Source organism: Saimiri boliviensis, chromosome 21, assembly GCF_048565385.1.
Source record: "Saimiri boliviensis isolate mSaiBol1 chromosome 21, mSaiBol1.pri, whole genome shotgun sequence".
Lineage (NCBI taxonomy): Eukaryota > Metazoa > Chordata > Mammalia > Primates > Cebidae > Saimiri > Saimiri boliviensis.
The window spans coordinates 31,793,369-31,808,545 of NC_133469.1; the positions used below are offsets into that span (position 1 = coordinate 31,793,369).

Below are 15,177 nucleotides of genomic sequence, written 5' to 3' on the forward strand. Positions count from 1 at the left end.
CCAAAGAGGTGGCCAAGGCCTGGAAAATCCAACCTGCCACCCCCATTTCACAGATGAGAAAACTGAGGCTGAGGGAGGTTATGTAGCTTGCTTGGGGACTCCAGACGGCTAGTAGTGACCCAGGCCCCTTCCCCTTCTCCTGGAACCTATCACCCTTCTCTGGAGGAAGGCTGGAAGAGCTGCCAGGAATAAACAACACCTGTGACAACTAATATTTCAGGAGCATGGAGCGTCTCGTCTGAACCTCTTGGTCTTTTAGTAACAGCTTTATCGAGAGATAATTCACATCGCACATAACTCAACTCACATCACATGCAAAGCATACAATGCCATTTTTATGGAGTTGTGCACCATCACAATCAATTTTAGAACATTTTTATCACCCCAGGCCAGGTTCAGTGGCTCATGCCTGTAATCCTAACACTTTGGGAAGATGAGGCAGGTGGATCACTTAAGGTCAGGAGTTCGAGACCAGCCTGGCCAACATGGCAAAACCCCATCTCTACTAAAAATACAAAATTAGATGGACATGGTGGCACGTGCCTGTAGTCCCAGCTATTTGGGAGAATAAGGCAAGAGAATCTCTTGAACCTGGGAGGCAGAGGCTGCAGCGAGCTGAGATCATGTCATCGCACTCCAGCCTGGACGACAGAGTGACACTCTGTCTCAAAAAAATAGTATTTTCATCACCCCATAAAGAAACCTCATACTCTTTAGCTATCATTCCCGCAGTCCCTTGTTCTCCCAGCTTTAGGTACCCACTAGTCTATTTTCTCTCTCTACAGATTTGCCTATTCTGGATATTTCATGTAAATAAAGTCATATAATAGCCAACAACCTTTGAATGGGGTATAATTATCACCCCATTTCCCAGGTGGAAGTAATGAGCCTTAGAAAGGTGAAACCCTTACCTAGGGGTCCTTAATAAAGCAATGCCGAGAAGGACTCAAGCTGAGGCTTTCCTGACCCAAAGGGCCTGCTCTTTGTTACCAGTTAAGAGAGCCTTGGAGCAAAGGGGCAGCTCTCCCCCACCCTCTTCCTCTCCTCCTTGAGCCCAGGGCCCCACCTCCACATTCCTCCATCACCCCTAGAAGGTCTACCAGGAACACTCCACAACCAGAGAACCCATCCAGTTATTTCCCCACCCCCACTCTCAATGCTTCAGACTGCAGCTATGCCACCTCCTTTGGGAAGCTCTCCCTGGTTGCTCACCTCTCTTGGTACCCCCACCACTTATATGCATTTGCCCACAGAAGATCAGGCAGCCTGGCCTCCTGTGTGTGGGGGTGGGAAACTGAAGCCCTTGGTAAGTGTGGCCAGGCAGACCTCGGGGGCCCAGGATCAGATCTCTGACTTCCTCACCAGCGCTCTTCCCTGTTGCCTGCTTCAAAAGAGAAAGGCTCTGGCTCCAAGGAAGTAGAGGGAGCACTGTGCTGTGAACCTGGGTGCCGGGTAGAGTCCTGGCTCCAGGGGAGCCGACACGCAGCCACACCTGCTTTGAGGAGGGTCCACCAGGCCCTCCTCCTCCACCTTTTTAACTCATCCTGTGAAGTGGCCCCATCAGGGAAAGGGGGGGTAAACCGAGGCTCAGCAAGGCTAGTGGCCTACCCAAGGCCACAGGCACTGAGCCAGCACTCCCCTGCTGACTCCCAACTTGCCCTCTGCCACGTGATGGGTCAGGAGCTCTAGTTTGAAGCTCTCATAGCCCCTGGACTTGCCCCTCTATCACTTCGTACAAAATTAGTCCCAAACTTGCTGGTGTTCCTCACAAGGGGAGCTGGGAGCCTGTCTTCCTCACGGCTGTATTCATTCCCAGTGGGGAATGAATGGGTGGGGCCTGAAACACATCTGAGGAAATGTTTGTTGAATGGATGAGACAGAATGAGGGAAGGGCCATGTGCGGTGGCTCACACCTGTAATCTCAGCACTTTGAGGCCAAGGTGGGAAAACTGATTGAGCCTAGGAGTTCGAGACCAGATTGGCAACATGGTGAGATGGGGTGTCTCTACAAAAAATAAACAAAAATTACAAAATTAGCTGGGCATAGTGGTGTGCACATGTAGTCACGGCTACTTGGGAGGCTGAGGATGAAGGAGGTGGATAGCTTGAGCCCAGGAGGGCCAGGCTGCAGTGAGCTGAGACTACACCACTGCCCTCCAGCCTGGGCGACACAGCAAGTCTCTATCTCCAAAACAAAACAAAACAAAACAAAACAAAACAAGAAAGAAAGAAATAAAACAAAGAAACAAAGAAAGAAAAAGAAGGGTGGAAGGGGCTGGGCACAGTGGCTCACGCCTGTAATCCCAGCACTTTGGGAGGCTGAGATGGATGGATCACAAGGTCAGGAGTTCAAGACCAAACTGGCCAAGATGTTGAAACCCCATCTCTACTAAAAATACAAAAAGTAGCCAGGCACAGTAGCACATGCCTGTAATCTCAGCCACTCAGGAAGCTGAGGCAGGGAATTGCTTAAACTTGGGAGGCAGAGGTTGCAGTGAGCCGAGATCATGCCATTGTACTCCAGCCTGAGCAACAGAGCAAGCCTCTCTCCAAAAAAACAAAAACAAAACAAAACAAAAAACAAACAAAAAGGTGGAAGGAAGAGGGAAATGGGCATGGGGTCTAATGAGCAGAGGAGCCGTCTGACTCCTAAATCAGTAACTCTTTTGACATTCTGGGGTCTTATGCCTCTGGAGAATCACCCACACAATCCTGCACAGTTTTGGGCGTTCCTGATCCCTTGTACAGGTCACCAGGAGTCAAGTCCCTGTACTGAAGGTTGAGAACCCTGTACCATGCCACTCAGCCCTGTCCTGAGGACACGACTGATGCAAATGCACTTCATAAAAGCCTAAAGCACAGCACATACTTCAGTTAACTCATCTTGAACCAGGAGGATGCACTGAGCCATAGTCACCGGTACACACTGCAGCATTCCCAACACCATTCCTCCACCTCCCCTGTTCTCAGTGGCCACTGCCCCTCCCCAGGAGCTGCTGCCAGCTAGGGACATGCTAGAATGCCCGTTAATATCACTTCAGGCCAGCAGCTGGTGCTGGCAGCCTCAGGGGTGGGGGCTGCCTGCGTCCTAACGCTGGATCCTCTGCTGACTCAGCAGGATCCTGCCTCTCCTCCCCTGAAACCGTTTCAGGGCATAGAGGATGGGCAGGTTCCAAGGCTTAGGAACTCCCCCAGTGCCTAGACTGGTCCTGCAGACACAACTAGTGACAGTTGTGTTTATTATGAATTTTCTAGGCCAAAAAAATGATGTTAGGTTTTTTTTCCTTTGTTTTTTTTTTAACCAAATCCCAGATTAAGCTGGTACCATTAGCACCTTTTGTTTGTTTGGTTTTGTTTTGAGAGGGAGTCTTGCTCTGTTGCCCAGGCTGGAGTGCAGTGGCACGATCTCAGCTCACTACAACCTCTGCCTCCCAGGTTCAAGCGAATCTCCTGCCTCAGCCTCCTGAGTAGTTGGGATAACAGGCACCTGCTACCATACTCGACTAACTTTTGTATTTTCAGTAGGCACAGGGTTTTACCATGTTGACCAGGCTGGTCTCTTAAATCCTGACCTCAGGTGATCTGCCCGCCTCAGCCTCCCAAAGTGCTGGAATTACAGGTGTGAGCTACCACACCCCAGAATCCCATCTTATACAGGGGAAACTGAGATACAGAAAGGAAAGGTCACTTGCCTGAGATGCCTTGTCGAGAAGTGGAAGTGTTGGTTTTCAGCTGTGGGTCCGTCTGACCTCAGAGGTGACTTGTGAACTATTACAGGAGTAAGCCCCCTGCAAGCAGTTACTGCTGATTGTTCAAAGGCAGCTGTTCCTCTTCACCCATGCAGGTGGTCTATTCTTGGAAACTTGTGCTAGGGATGTTCTCAGAAGGTGGCAGATTTACGTTCATTCGAATTTCTCAGAGGACGCAGTTTGCTAAACCTTGGGTTGTATCTTCATCTGCAGTCATAAAATATTCAAGCCAGAAGGCACTCTGGTGATTGGGAATGTCTAGTCTCTACAATTTTTTTTTTTTTTTTTTTTTTTGGAGACAGGGTGTCACTCTGTTGCCAAGGCTATGTTGTGATCACGGCTCACTGCAGTCTCAACCTCCTGAGCTCAGTGATCCCCTGCCTCAGCCTCCCAGATGGCTGGGCCCACAGGTGCATGCCACTACACCTAGCCATTTTTTTGAATTTTTTATAGAGACAGGGTTTTGCCATGTTGCCCAGTCTGGTCTCAAACTCCTGGGATCAAGTGATCCTCCCCCTCAGTCTCCTAAAGAGTTGGGATTACAGGTGTGAGCCACCGTGCTCAGCCCATTTTCTTTTTAGAGATGGGGCCTTGCTCTGTTGCCGAGACTGGAGCCCAGTGGCAAGATTATAGCTAACTGCAGCCTCAAACTCCTAGGCTCAAGTGATTCTCCCACCTCAGCTCCCCAAGTATCTGGGACTACAAGTGTGAGCCACTGCAACTGGCTAATTTGAACTTTAATTTTTTTTTTTATTTTTTTTTTTGAGACGGAGTCTCACTCTATTGCCCAGGCTGGAGGCAGTGGCACAATCGTGGCTCACTGCAACTTCCGCCTCCTGGGTTCAAGCAATTCTCTTGCCTCAGCCTCCCAAGTAGAAGGGACTACAGGCACGTGGCACCACACCTGGGAAATTTTTGTATTTTTAGTAGAGACAGGGTTTCACCATATTGGCCAGGCTGGTCTCAAACTCCTGACCTCGTGATCTACCTGCCTCAGCCTCCCAAAGTGCTGGGGTTACAGGTGTGAGCCACCATGCCTGGCTGAACTTTAAAAATTTTTTATTGTAGATACAGGGTCTTGCTTTGCTGCCCAGGATGGACTCAAAGTCCTGGCTTCAAGCAATCCTCCCAAAGTTCTGGGATTACAGGCATGAGCCGCTATGCCTGGTCTAGTCTCTACCTTTTACTAATGGGGAAAATGAAACCCAAAGATGCAGGGAACTTGGCCAAGTGACCCTAAATCATAGTTAATTAGGAACAAATGTAGTCCTCAAAGCCAGATCTCCAGACATTCATGTGAAAACTCCCTAAAATCAAAGAATATCAGCTCGGGAAAGAACATTCAAGGTGTCCTAGTTCAAGCCTCTCGCTTCCCAGTAGGAGACACCTGGACTCAGAGAAGAGTAGAACATTCCTACGAGTGACATCAGGCAGGCAGAATGGACCATCAATACATCCAGAAGTTACCTTTTCACTATGTGTGCCCTAAGGCATATAAAGTGACTTCTTGGCCGGGCGCGGTGGCTCAAGCCTGTAATCCCAGCACTTTGGGAGGCCGAGGCAGGTGGATCACGAGGTCAAGAGATCGAGACCATCCTGGTCAACACGGTGAAACCCCGTCTCTACTAAAAATACAAAAAATTAGCTGGGCATGGTGGCGCGTGCCTATAATCCCAGCTACTCAGGAGGCTGAGGCAGGAGAATTGCCTGAACTCAGGAGGCGGAGGTTGCGGTGAGCCGAGATCGCGCCATTACACTCCAGCCTGGGTAACAAGAGCGAAACTCCGTCTCAAAAAAAAAAAGAAAAAAAAGAAAAAAAATAAAGTGACTTCTCTGAGCTTCACCTTTGAAATGGAAATAAAATCTACAGTATAGGGTTCACTGTCAGGAGGATAAATGACACAGGAAATGCCTTGGGCTAGCACACCCAGCACTTAGTGGGTGCTCAGTGCATCGTATCTATTATTAGTACTGTTAGACCCTTGTCATTTCCCCCTCTGCTACTCTGCCTTCCATGTCAAACCTTTCTCTGTACCGTATAGTGGGTAAGACTGGGGACTACTGCTTCAGCCATTTGTTGGCAGGGTGACTTTGGACTGGTTACCACCCAGCAACTCTGGGCCTCAAATGCCACATCAGTACATTGGATATTATGGAATAACAGTACCTACCAGACAGGGTTGTGGGAGGGGGAAATAATGCCTGTGATTGGCCTTCACACAAAGCCAGGCACATCGTGAGTGCTCAATAATAGTGCGCTACTACTGTTGCCACAGCCATGTCTCATGTCTGTCACCATCCCAGGCTGCAGGGAGTCTAGCCCGCTAGGAAGTGGCTGGTCCCTACCCTCCAGGGCTGCTCTCCAGTCTCCAGGTGCTGATGCAGTAAGGGAAGGAGCTCCCAGTGCACCCACACTGGCTCGCCTGACCCAGCTGATTTCTCAGATGCCTGCGTAGGGTTGACAACTCTGAGCATGCTGGACGGAATCCCGATTTTTGCATTCATATAAGCGTCTTGGAAGAGCCCCCATTTTACACGTGCAGAAACGGAGGTCTGGGGAGGAGGAAGAGGCTGCTGCCCACGGACACACAGGGGCCAGGACTAAGATCTGGGGAGGAGGAGAAGGTCGCTGCCCACAGACACACATGCGACAGAACTTGATGTCCTCTCCTGTGGCTGGGTCCTTCTGGGACGCTCCCCTTTCCCAAGACCCCACCCCTAGGAGGAGCACCGGCCACGCCCCTACCTGAGTCCCACCCCCTGAATTCTTTAAGCACTGCTGCCCCCAGGCCGTTACGATGAGGGAAGCCACGGCAGCCAAAGACAGGGCTACCTTCCCGCTGCCCCTGAGGATGCCACGGATGAAATGCCGCGGCGGCGACCAAGGCAGGGTGAAGGCAGCGCACTCCCCTTCTCTGAGCCAGGGCCTTTGGAGGAGCGCTCACCAATCTCGGAAAGCCGGCTGAAGCGTTCGGGCGTGGCCTCTGAGGAAGGGTGGGGCTGGCTGTGACGCAGCGTGCCTGGTGCCGCCCGCAGGGGGCGCTGTTGCCGGCGCGATTCTATCAAGCACAGAGCCAGCCTAGTATGCTGAGGCAGAGAAACGGGTTCTGCAGTCCCAGAGCCTCGGTTTCCCCCTCTGGAAAGTGTGTGTTTGTGACAGGGTCTCACTCTGCTGGAGTGCAGCGGCATGATCTCAGCTCACTGCAACCTCGCCTCCCTGGGTTTAAACGATCCTCCCACTCCAGCCTCCCGAGTAGCTGGGACCACAGGCGCGCCACCACACCCGGCTAACTTTTTAAATTTTTTGTAGAAATGAAGTCTCTCTGTGCTGCCTGGGCTGATCTCGAACTCTTGGGCTGAAGCGATCGTCCCCGCTTGGCCTCCCAAAGTGCTGGGATTAGAGGTGTGAGCCACTGCACTGCTGAAAGTGAGTTTGATGAAAAATCTCGTGAGGCTACAATGGGACCCAGATACGTTTGTGAAAGGAACTGGAAGACATTGAAAAACAGTCAAATTACCTAACCTCCCTACCTCCATTTATTCATCTGTAAATGGGGATAACTGTACCTTCCTTCCCTATGGACACGCAAACGTGGAAAAACATATAAAGGGCCTAGCACCTTACAAGCACCTAGTACAGGGCAATGACTGTGATCACAGGCAAAGCACCCTTCCAAGCCAGAAAATAACGTCCAAGTCTTGGTGCCTTCCCCCATGGAGCTCCAGTCGCAGAACCAGAGGCAAGGCAGTGAGAGCCAGACCTGCCACTGACCTCGTGGGCCTCAGTTTCCTCATCAGTACAACTGATGGTCTCTAAGGCCTTCTGAACCCAGCTTTCTTTCTTTCTTTTTTTTTTTTTTTTTTAAAGATGGGGTTTCACCATGATGGCCAGGCTGGTCTTGAACTCCTGACCTCAGGTGATCCGCCCACCTTGGCCTCCCAAAGTGCTAGGATTACAGGTATGAGCCACCGCACCCGGCCCCCAGCTTTCTTCAAAGCTAGCTTGTGACATGCAGCCCAAGGTGGATTACAATGACATGAATAACACGGAGTAGCTCCTATGGGAAGTCACTGCAGAATGGCATTTATTCATTCAACAAGCTTCACTAATACTCTGGTACTGGGCCCTAGGAATACAACATTAAACAAGAGATGGCTCTTGCCCTTATAAAGCTCCTAACAGTCCAGTTAGGAGACAAAGCCCTTCAAATACTGTGTTGGGATTAGAATGAGCAACTGTAGGAGCCTAAAGGAAGCAGGTATCACAACCTTGGGGTTAGCATAAGCTCCTGAGGGAGCAGGTAACCTGGAATGTCTCAAGGATTAAGAGGAGTGACCTGAAGAGTAGGGGAGTGAATACTGCGGTGGAGAAAGGACTGCCGACAGGAAGCCAGGGTGCAAGAGAATGTGGCAGAATGAGTAATTTCATGGAGGTGGGCCCGGACGGCAGAAGAGGTTCAGGTAGGGAAGGCTACGCCAGCCCCCTCTGTCCAGCCTGGCCCCCTCCTAAGCTGCCACCAGGGAACATTCTGTGTCCTTCTGTCTGGGCCTCAAATGTCCCATTTGTTCACCCACCATCCACATCCTGAGCCCCCAGGTGCAAGAGCCACTCTGTCCCCACAGCTCATGGTCTAGGAGGGGGCAAAAGGCGTGGGCACCAGGGACTCTAGTATATGTCATCCCTGGATCCCAGGACGTGTACTTAGACATGGGCAGGGCACACAGCACCACAGAGAAAAGGAAACAGAGGATGAGGGAGGAAGGCACTCCTAGGAGAGGCCCAGTCCCCAGGTGGGACAGGGTGACATTCTAGACCCAGACTGCAATGTTTTGAATCCTAGTTCTATGCTTGGCAAATGATTTCACCTCTTTAGGCCTCAGTTTGCTCGCCAGAGCTTCTTAGAGTTGTGAAGCCTAAATGAGATCATGTTTGCAAAAGTCTTTGTGAAAGACTTAGCAGGAGCTCGCACAATGAACCAGGAAGGTTGACTGAGGCCAGATCCAGGGTCAGTTCCCCTGCTATAGCGACCCTGGCTCAGAATGCACATCCCAAGCTCCTCTGTCAAGAGATTCTGACTTGGATGATCTGAACGAGCCCAGGAATTTTGCGATGAAATTCAGTGGTGACCACCACAGAAGCAAAACATTTAATGAAAAGTACATTTTCTCTACTAACTCCACCTAGCAGACAGCAAAGACCTCAAGCTCTGCTTCCTCTTCCCTCTGCCACTAACCTCCCCAGATACCAGAAGGTAGTTCAGGTGCCCAGCAGAGCTGTCCCTGGTGTGTGTGGCCAGGTCCCTGGTTCAGGTCTACTCTGGCCTCCTGCAGTTTTCCATGCACAGCGAGCGCCTGGCTCAGGGCTGAGGCAGAGGTTTCAGAAGCTTTCTTGGCATGTCTCTCCCATGCTGGCATCTGCTGTCTTTGGCAGGCAGGCTGCCCCCAAGTCCTCCATGTCCCCACACAGCTGACTGCAGAGAGACAAGCCAGGGTGCAGCTGCCCCCGAGCAGGGCAAGCTTCATGTCCACCACCAAGCCTGGAGCTGTGCCCACTTGCAGGGGCTTCTTTTTTTTTTTCTTTTTTTTCTTTTTTTTTTTTTTTAAGAGACAGGGTCTCACTTTGTCACCTAGGCTGGAATGAAGTAGCACAATCATAGCTCACAGAAGCCTGAGATTCCTAGGCTCAATCATCCTCCCAGCTCAGCCTCCCGAGTAGCTGCATCTACAGACGCACACAACCACATCCAGCTAATTAATTTTTAAATGTTTTGTAGAAACAGGGTGTCACTCTGTTGCCCATGCTGGTCTCAAACTCCTGGGCTCAGGCAATCCTCCCACCCTGACCTCCCAAAGTGCTGGGATTACAGGCATGAGCCACTGTGCCCGGCCTGGGGGACTCTACTATGGCTCAGTAATGCCAACACTGGCCATCAGGAATGAACTTTTATTCAACTGTTAATTTTCCCTCAAGTCCCAACATCCCAATTTAAACTCTTTCTCTACAATGTACTATAGACCTCCTCCTCCTCCTTCTCCCCCAGAATAAAGAGATGAAACAGCACTGAAACCTTTTTAAAATTTTTTTTCCTGAGAGCCAATGTGGATACCAGGAGGTGTAGGGGTCCTGGACAAAGCCTAGGTGTGAACCACAGACCCTCCACCACCTCCCTGTGTGGTCTTGGCAGGTCACGTTCTTTCTCGGTGTTGATGTTCTACTCTGTAGGGGACAATGACCTTGCACAGGTGACAGAGCTCTTGCAGACACCACATATGTGTGTGGAACACAGCAGGCAGATGCCCAACATGTAAAGGATGACAGAGCTGTTTGCTCAATTATTCAAAATGCACACTGTGAGGCCAGGTCCAATGGTTCACGTCAGTAATCCCAGCACTTTAGGAGGCTAAGGCGGATGGATCACTTGAGGTCAGGAGTTCAAGACCAGGCTAGCCAACACAGTGAAACCCCATCTCTACTAAAAATACAAAAATTAGCCAGGCATGTGGTGCCTGCCTGTAATTCCAGCTACTCATGAGGCTGAGGCACAAGAATCACTTGAACTTGGGAGGCGGAGGTTGCAGTGAGCTGAGATTGCACCACTGCACTCCAGCCTGGGCAACAGAGCAAGACTCTGGAAAAAAAAAAAAGACACCATGAACATCAATCACTGTCCCATAACTTCTTTCTACTTATCCATCTCCAAAGTCAGGATCATCCAGAAAGCTGAGTTAGTGGTCATCGTGTTAACTTCCTGACTATACTGCTTGAGAAGTCTCCTTCCCTCAAGACAACCCAGAGAGAATATAAAAACCTGAAGGGGCTGGGTGCAGGGGCTCATGCCTTTAATCCCAGCACTTTGGGAGGCTGAGGAGGGCGGATAATGAGGTCAAGAGATCAAGACCATCCTGGCCAAAATAGTGAAATTCCATCTCTATTAAAAATGCAAAAATTAGCTGGGGGTGGTGGCACGTGCCTGTAGTCCCAGCTACTCTGGAGGTTGAGGCAGGAGAGTCACTAGAACCTGGGAGGCAGAGGTTGCAGTGAGCTGAGATAGCCCCACATACTCCAACCGGGCAACTGAGTAAGACTCCATCTCACAAAAAAACAAACAAACAGGCCGGGCGCGGTGGCTCAAGCCTGTAATCCCAGCACTTTGGGAGGCCGAGGTGGGTGGATCACGAGGTCGAGAGATCGAGACCATCCTGGTCAACATGGTGAAACCCCGTCTCTACTAAAAATACAAAAAAATTAGCTGGGCACGGTGGCGCCTGCCTGTAATCCCAGCTACTCAGGAGGCTGAGGCAGGAGAATTGCCTGAACCCAGGAGGCAGAGGTTGCGGTGAGCCGAGATTGCGCCATTGCACTCCAGCCTGCGTAACAAGAGTGAAACTCCGTCACAAACAAACAAACAAAACCACCTGCGGGAAAAGAAACAAGTTTTGATTGAGCCAATTTTCAATCCCCCTTGCTTCCACTAAGGTACCCGAAGGAACCCCTAGAGCAAAGTCCCTGGCCAGCTGTGATGGAATCCGGAGAGTGCTGGGTCCAGTTGGGCCTGCCTTGAATGTGAGACGTACAGTCTCGTAGCTCAGTATGCCTGCTGCAGAGCCCATGAGACCCGGGTTCAAATTCCAGCTCCACAACTTACCAGCTATATAACCTGGGGAAAGTTATTCAACCTCTCTGAGTCTTCATTTTAAAAAAAACTTATTTATTTATTATTAATACTATTGAGACAGAGTCTTACAATGTTGCCCAGGCTGGTCTCAAGCTCCCGGGCTCAAGTGATCCTTCCACTTTGGCCTTCCAAAGTGCTAGGATTACAGGCGTAAGCTACCATGACCAGCCTCTCTGAGTCTTCATTTCCCAAACTATGACATTTGGATAATAATGGCATCTATTTCATAGAATTGCAAAGGTAAGTGACGCCAGGCATCTCCCTCTTTCCTTAGATTGCAGCCTTCATTCCCATTGCTACTTAGCCACTTGCTCCAGGTAACAAGAGTAACGACAGCCCCGGGGCACTTGTAACTTGGCAAGCCCCACTCAGTTACTAGATGAAAGTCCAATGAACCATTTCACTCTCAGTCTTGGAAACCACAGCCCAAAAGAATCATTCATCCATAGTCGCCCACAGCAGGAACTAGAGCAGGGAGATAGCGTGGACCTGTGACTCCCTCCTACCACCTGGTGCAGTCCCAGGACAGCAGACAGGCAGGCGGGCAGGCAGACCTGACGCAGGCCTGCGCTGGTGGTGGCTGGTCCCTGGGGGTTAAGACTGTGGGTGGAAGCTAGGAGGAGGGGGCTTAAGCAAAACTGCATGCAGTTTAGTTTTGTTTTTTTGAGACGGAGTTTCACTCTTGTTGCCCAGGCTGGAGTGCAATGGCACTATCTCAGCTCACTGCAACCTCCGCCTCCTGGGTTCAGGCAATTCTCCTGCCTCAGCCTCCTGAGTAGCTGGGATTACAGGCATGCGCCACCATGCCCAGCTAATTTTTTTTTTTTTTTGTATTTTTAGTAGAGACGGGGTTTCACCATATTGACCAGGATGGTCTCGATCTCTTGACCTCGTGATCCACCCGCCTCGGCCTCCCAAAGTGCTGGGATTACAGGCGTGAGCCACCGCGCCCGGCCTGCAGATTAGTTTTTTGCTGTCTGTGTCCTAAAGGGAGTAGGTGTAGGGAGATTGATGACCTTTTATTATAAATCAGATTCAAACGTGGCAAAAAGGACATCTCTAAGAAGGGAGAGGAGAAAAAAGGAGGGAGAGGAAGAAAAAGGAAAAGAGAAGGTATAAAGAGGACAGAGAAATTGGGGGGAAAGACAGGGATATAATAGAGGGAAAGAGGAGGGGCAGGGAACGCAGCAGAGAGAGGAGGGGCAAGAGGAGAGACAGAATGTGGGGCATGATGGACACTCACGGGGAAAGGAAGCAGGAAGAAAGGCTCAGTGCTTCCTAAAGCGAATTGCTGAACATAAAAATGAACAGGCAGTACAGGAGTGGGATGAGTCTGCCGGAAATAGAGCCGGCAAGTTTGAGCCTCAGCAAAGGGGACCACACAGCTCAGGGTGGGAAGCTCCAGGCCCCAGGATGGGGGCCACACTTTCAAGACCTCCTTCTCCAGTTACCCTGTGGCAGCCTCCCTAGGGCCTGGAGCTGTCCAGATGCCTGGTGCTAAAATGTCTGGCTGATCACCGGCCTCTCAGACAGAGGCTTGCAGTCATCCTGAAACTACTTGCTAAGCACCCACTGTAGGCCAGACAATATTCCAAGCACTGCAGAAGTCAGCAGTGAATAAAACCAAGAAGAATTTCTGTCCTGATAAAGTTTTATTTCAGTGGAGAAAATAAGACGCACAACAGTGTGTCAGTAAAGTCCTACGGAGAAAAAACAATCAGGAAATGAGAATGAGGAGTTTAGCATCTGTATCCCAAATAGTGGTCACATGCAGTTCCCACAGAGGTGACACAGTGTCAGAGGGCACCTGGGCTGGGAAGTGGGCCCTCACACACAGGCTATGCTGATGCTGGCTCACGGCCACAGACACTCGCAGCTGGGTGATCTGTCAGAGGCCAGACCCCAACCCCAGCCCCAGGAAGCTGCCCATCTTCTCTCCGATGGCCTCTCAATGTTCTTCCCTCAGACCATCTGGGCCTCTGCTGTGCAAGAGAAACAAGTTTCCACCCTGTGTGTCCTGCACCAGCTCAGGTCTGGATGAGTTGAGACATTGCGCTCTGCTGTGTCACTGAGTCAACTCAGGCAACCCACTTCCTCATTCAGGCTTCATTTTACTTGCCTATAAAACAGGGACAATGATCCCTGCCTAGTGAACAGTGAGTAACAGAGAGGCTGGTGGCTGTATAAGCGCTTACTGCTTTATCCTTCTCCCTGCAAGTATGTTCCTGAAGAGCACCAGCCTTGGGGTCCACAAAAGCCCAGAGACAGCAGGGGCTGAGATCCAAATCTCACTGGGTCCCTCAGCGTCAGTCACTGGATCCTTGTCCTGGAGATACTGGGGACAAGAAAGGCCCAAGGGCAGTGAGCCTGGGAAACTATACTTGCCTCTGGGGGATTCACAATGCTCACTGCCCAGTCCAGGCTCTGGGAACATATACTCCAAGAACTGTGTTTCAATCCTTTGGCCACGAAACTCACTCTTTTCCTCTCCTTTTTGGAGAAACACCTATCATCATCCTGAAGGCACCCTGGAAAGTGCTGGGCTGCGATTTGTGAGGAACTTGAGAATCCCTGTCCCAAAGAGACAATGGTGAAGGTTTATAGGGCCCTGTACCTTCAGCTTTTAGTGTGTGCTATCACGTAACAAGTGCTTAATAAGCATTTGATGGGTGGGTGGGTGGATGAACGCATGGATGGCTGGACAGATGCATATCTTGTTCTACTCACTTCAAATGGTAAGAATCACAGGGAGGAAGGTGAAAGTGATTCGAGCCCCAAGGACTCAGGGTAGAATCATTCAGAGCCCCTCTAGACCATCAGTTTGGCTGGAGAACAGACGGAACTTACTCATTCACTGATTCATTCACACAACACACAGTGGTAAGAGCAGCATTGGAGATTAGCACTGGAAACCACAGGAACAATCATGAGGGGACAATTAACTAAATGTGGGGGTGCTGGCGGCCAGAGATGGCTTCCTGGAGGTGAGCCTGAAGGGCCCTTTGGGGGAACCCACTTCAAGGGCTCCAGCCCTCATGCAATTTTTTCCAGCCACAAGAGTGATGCCTGCGGCTTCTTGGACTGCATAGGCAGCTTCAATCTGATGATTGTGGCCCCCTGGCCTCAACAGAATCCATCTTGGAGCCCCCTTTTAACCCCAAACCCCGATTCCTCCTTGCTGTCAGCTGCTTGTGAGCCTTCTCACATCCAGAGAATATATCAGCATTCTGCAGACCGAAAAGACCCAAAGGAACAAGGTTCCAATGGCAAAATTCCAACTAGAATGACAAATAAATGGGGAGCTATGTGAAAGCAAGGGAATCCTGCCCAACACCCCCCACCCCCCAAGCCTTCCTCAGGCACCTCAGACCAGCCACTCACCTCCATCCTCCCAGCACCACCTGCGACCAGCCCCTTGCCCCCTGTAAACTGGAGCATGACTGGATCTTGAGATGGGGGAAAATGCTTCATCATGTTCTGCTTCTTCATGCAAAACCAGAAACTCCCTCCCCCTCTTCCCTCCTCCCCAGCGCACTCTCCTTCCAGTAAAACGTGGTTAAAGGGACAGCGCCATCACTTTCCCAGCTCTGAGGGTATGCTTAGAACCAGGGGGCTGGGAAGGAGACAGAGGGTAAAGAGAAAAGAACTGGCAGAGCTCTTTCCTGGGGGATCTGTCTGTTCTGTCCTGGTGATCCTGGAGCAAAAAAGCCGGGTAAAGTGGGGGTGTCGTGGGGGTTGAGATACTGCCTGCG

General features: G+C 50.7%; 1 protein-coding gene across 1 annotated transcript in view; it reads right to left on the bottom strand.

The window, feature by feature from the left end:
• The window catches only part of AP1B1 (adaptor related protein complex 1 subunit beta 1), a 111,821-nt gene extending 96,911 nt beyond the window's left edge, over positions 1 to 14,910 (bottom strand). The window contains exons 1-2 of the mRNA XM_074390831.1: positions 14,807 to 14,910; positions 3,693 to 3,956 (exon numbers count right to left, since the gene is read on the bottom strand). The gene's annotated coding sequence lies outside the window, so the exon portion shown is untranslated. The remainder of the gene's footprint in view (positions 1 to 3,692; positions 3,957 to 14,806) is intronic.
• Between the last annotated feature and the right edge of the window lie 267 nt (positions 14,911 to 15,177).